Here is a 4,672-nt window from a genome sequence, read left to right as displayed (position 1 = left end):
TCGATAGAGCATCGAAACTGATGCCAGTGTGTACGGTGGGAAATTTAAATAAAGCATTTCATTTTTACGATAAATATAAATTTTGATTTATAAAAAAATGACTATATAATTTATAATATAATAAAGTATAAATAAATTTTGTTAAATTGTGGAATAATGTTTGTAAAACGGATGAAAACAAGTAAGAAATAATATAAATTAAGAACTTTATGCCGTACTAAAAGTAATTTTCAGATGTTTTTAAAAAATTCAAATGTGATTATAGATGATAGGAATCTATGTCTCTATGCTTTTGTTTATGAAAGACCGTTATAGAGAACGGAAACTCTTTTCAGTTACGAATACCGATTATCGTAGCCAGGATTTTATTTCAGCTATCGGTAACCAATATCGAGAAAGAACACTTTCTCCAGTTTCTGTCTTTCATTCTCAACTTTCATTGTTATTATAGGGAATTAGCGTGCATTGACGACGTAAAATTAGTTATGAAACTTATCGAGTAAAGAATGCATTATGAATTATTATGAAAAAAGAAATAAAATTTTAGCAAGAATGATAATTTGAATGGTGATAATGATGATGATAATGATCATTTGAATTCGATGATTATTTGCAACTAAAATCATTTAAAGAAAAATATAACCGTTAGAGCAGTTGGTTTTTCCTTTTTTCCTTTTTGCTTTTAACAATTACCACTTTTAATTTCATGATCCGACTATAATCGTTCATTATTCGATTTGAACCACGTGTTTCTTTACTATATTTTCTGTTTATATAATAATGAATTTTATATTACGCATTGTTTGTACCTTATACGGGTCTTTACGTATTGATGGCAGTTCGTATGGACTTTGTATATTCTAAATGTGAATAAACGCGAATAAACGCGAATAAACGCGAATAAACGCGAATAAAGGTGATTACGTTTGAAATAGTAAAATAGTAATATAATTGACGAATAGCGTGGTTGTGTGGCGTGGTTGCGTGGCGTGGTTGCGCGGCGTGGTTGCGTGGCGTGGTTGCGTGGCGCGGCGATGGGTATCGGTAGCTCGAACGGACACGGAATAGAGAACGTAAGATTTCAATCCAATGTATAGAACAAATAGAAGAGCAAAAGGAAACGAAACGAACGACTGAGATTAGATTTCTTAAAGTATAATTTAACACGTTTCAAATATTTGATATATTTGATATATTAACGGTTATTGGAAATTATTATTGCAAAATTGATCGAAACATTTGATTTTGATAGAAAGCAATTAGCAATAGCAAAATTTTGATCGGTAGCGTATGTATTCTTGGCTTTGCGTGGTACGAAGAGAGTAGCGTGGGTAATTGTATTTCAACCGTAGTTGACCGTCTAATTGATTGATTGTCCAGACGCCGTCGCGTTGTTCACGCAATATCCGCTTTAGGTATTACCTCTTTCCGACCGTTCAACTTACGTACCGACTTTACACGAGACTATTCAACCAGAAAACTTTCTTTAGTAAGTTTTACGATAAAAACTGTTATTTTACTTTAAAAGTATTTTTCCTATTTATTTCAATCGCAAATGAAAATTGTCTTTTAAGATAAATAGTTTTAATCTCTTTCAGGGGTTAACGACATAGCCCGTTTTTGACATATAGCTATTATAATATTTTCCTCTTATTCGTGAAAGATAAGAAGCTGCATTTATAAAATTATACAAAAGATTTGAAATATTTGAGACAAGAAAAGTCATAGTCATAGTCATAGTTATAGGCGAGACATTAGAATATCTTAAATACCTGATTATAATGTGATATAGACGAAAGAAAACTTTCTGAAGGAAACTGTGAAAATAAAATAGATTTTTTTTCTGTTGCACATAACGAATGGCAGTATGTAATTAACTTTATTATTTACTTACTGTAAATTTATATTACTAATGCGTTAGTATTGTCCGAAATTTGAACGATTTAAATTCGATTTGTATAATACTTTAATAATATAATATTATACTATACTAATAAATACTATAATAATAAATACTATACTAATAAGTTTTACCGAGTTATCGTTGCCCTAAATGAGTGTAATATCCGTTATAAAAAATACATATGAATATCGATAGAAATTCAAATACAATGGAATGCTCTTTTGAGCATTATAGTGAAAAATGAAAATTATAGTTGCCACGTTAATGATACTTTAACGAGAAAGATATTTACATGGATTCGTTGTTTAGAGATATTTGAAGTACAACTTGTACTTATACGTTTCAAATACATTTTAATACATTCGTATTAGTTTTTATGTTCGTATTATTTACATTATTTATATTTCGTGTTAATTTTTTATTTTCACGATAAAAACATAATAAAAATTATGTTTATCGTATATTTAACTTTTAATCGAAATACAAGTATTTTATTTTCCTGTTTTCAAATTACGAAACAATTTTTGCGCTAAAGATTGTCCTAAGATTGAGAATTAAGAAAATGTTTAAATGCATTTTTAAATATTTATGATACCTACGCTTAGTTGTCATTGAATATCTGTAAAAATATTTTCCAAAATTAAATATAGAAAATTATTTCGAATTTACTTCTTCCTCGCTTTACTTGATATAATATGTATTTATTGATTTTATATTATATTCAAGTATAGTATATTTTTCGAAATTTTTCATTTTCTTATCGTTAGTTTTTCTTACTATTGGCATTATTAAGGTAAATCAGCAAGTTATTTGGACAATTTGAAAAATGCTTCTATCAACTAATATAGGATGTACCAAATAAAGTGTAAATAGCGTACTGTTTAGTAAAAATCGATCGATATCTAAATTAATCTAATATGATCTAATTTTGGGCCTACTTTTTTTGTTTATAATTTATAAGTGTTTTGTTTCTTTCTTTTTTTTTTTTTCTTTTTTTTTTTTATTCGGGGTACTTACAGATACCCTTATTTATAGGAAAAAATTGGGTCTGAATTTGAGTAAACGAAAGAAATGTCGTCGTTTCAGTTATCAAACGTTCAATACGATGTTCTTGGACTTGCAAGTACTTATTATGTTTTTTACTAATACTAGTATTTTCATGTCTTTCACAGTTGGAGGAGCAGTTGCTAATACTTGGCTTTTTATGTTATAGTTATATTATAGTTATAGGACCACCTTGACCGAAAGTTACACTTGCTTCTTCGGTAATAAAAGGCGTAAAGACACCATCGTGCCTTCTCGCGTCAAGTTGCAATATCTTGCAGTAAAGTAAGAAAAATATTTCTTAAAGGATAAAAGTAAACTCTACTTGTTAACGTTGATTCGAAGATCCAACCGGATGAACTAAAATCCAATTAACGATGCGATCTTGGATTTTCACTCGATCAATATAATGTCAATTAATGTAAAATAATGTGAAATAATGTGAAATAATGTGAAATAATGTGAAATAATGTGAAATAATGTGAAATAATGTGAAATAATGTGAAATAATGTCAAATAATGCCATCGATAGAACCACGGAGCCGTGTACAAATGATAATTTCGTTATAGAAATAAAGATATGCAACTATGGAGAATAGAAAAAGTGTAATTCAAGTAAAGGTTATTCAGTTTGATGAGAGTTTTATCAGAATAACAAAAAACGATCGTGACTTTCTATGTAAAAAAATTTGGCAGCAACTTGAAAGATTAGCCGATCGGGGTCGTATACTTGAGAAACCCGAAAAAGAAGAAAAAAAGAGAAGAGAAGAGGAAATGAAAGAGCTTTATTTGCTGCATTCCTTTATTAAATTGATACATATTTAATGAAGCAACTTGGAAAACATAGCGAAGCGAGATATTTAAACGATCGATATGTAGGTAATATGTTAGACATTTATATATAATGTAAATAATAATTTTGCCTCAATGTATTATATATTATACTTTGTAATACGTTTAGAGATAATAGAATTATATACACTTTCATTTCATCACTAATATAAATTAAGAAACGAAGCAACGATTCGCGCATTTTCTTATATCCTTTATTTTCTGAGTTATCATAGTTCAAAATGAAATAAAATTGAAAATACGTTTCACTGAGATATTCGAAAAAGAAAGAATAATTTACTGTTTATCGATGTATAAAATATTATATTTTTGCCCGATTTTTAATTTTAATATTTATTTCATGAAAAATAAGGTCGATAAGTGCATTTTAAAATGTTCGGCACAGTTTGTTTTTCCGAGTAAATCAATTTTCTTTTCATTCTTAAGCAGTAAGTATATTTATATAGATATATCATTATGCATATAGAGCGGGCCAGAGTTGAATTCCTTTAAAGAGATACTATTTCAATTCAATTTATTTAACAATTTTCGCTACAAATGATCTAAATACAAATGGTCGAAATAGTAATGGTAATAGTAATAGTAATAGTAATAGTAATAGTAATAGTAATATAGTAGAATGTATAAGAAATTAACATTGCGTGTTGCGTGTATTGGCTTTTCTATGAAAGTATCGATTATTTCCTCTGTACTCCCTCTTTGGAGAAAATCAAGGAAAGGGATTCTCTGTTTGTCAGTTACACTCGTCTGTTAGTCAGCGAGATGTCGCGTAGAAGAACACTCGCTGTGTTATCGTTGCCACGCTTATTTATATTCTGTGTAATAATATTTCAAAGCAATGTTTCTACATCTATCCAAGTTAAAGAAGGTAGA

The 4,672-nt window shown here is 28.7% G+C and overlaps 1 protein-coding gene across 1 annotated transcript in view; it reads left to right on the top strand.

Annotated features, from left to right (window-relative positions):
* Positions 1 to 4,672, top strand: part of LOC108550013 (insulin-like growth factor-binding protein-related protein 1) — a 44,747-nt gene that overhangs the window by 31,013 nt on the left and 9,062 nt on the right. The window lies entirely within an intron of this gene.

Source organism: Eufriesea mexicana, unplaced genomic scaffold, assembly GCF_001483705.2.
Source record: "Eufriesea mexicana isolate 0111107269 unplaced genomic scaffold, ASM148370v2 scaffold2438, whole genome shotgun sequence".
NCBI classification, from domain to species: Eukaryota; Metazoa; Arthropoda; class Insecta; order Hymenoptera; family Apidae; genus Eufriesea; species Eufriesea mexicana.
This window is presented reverse-complemented; position numbering and strand designations above follow the sequence as displayed.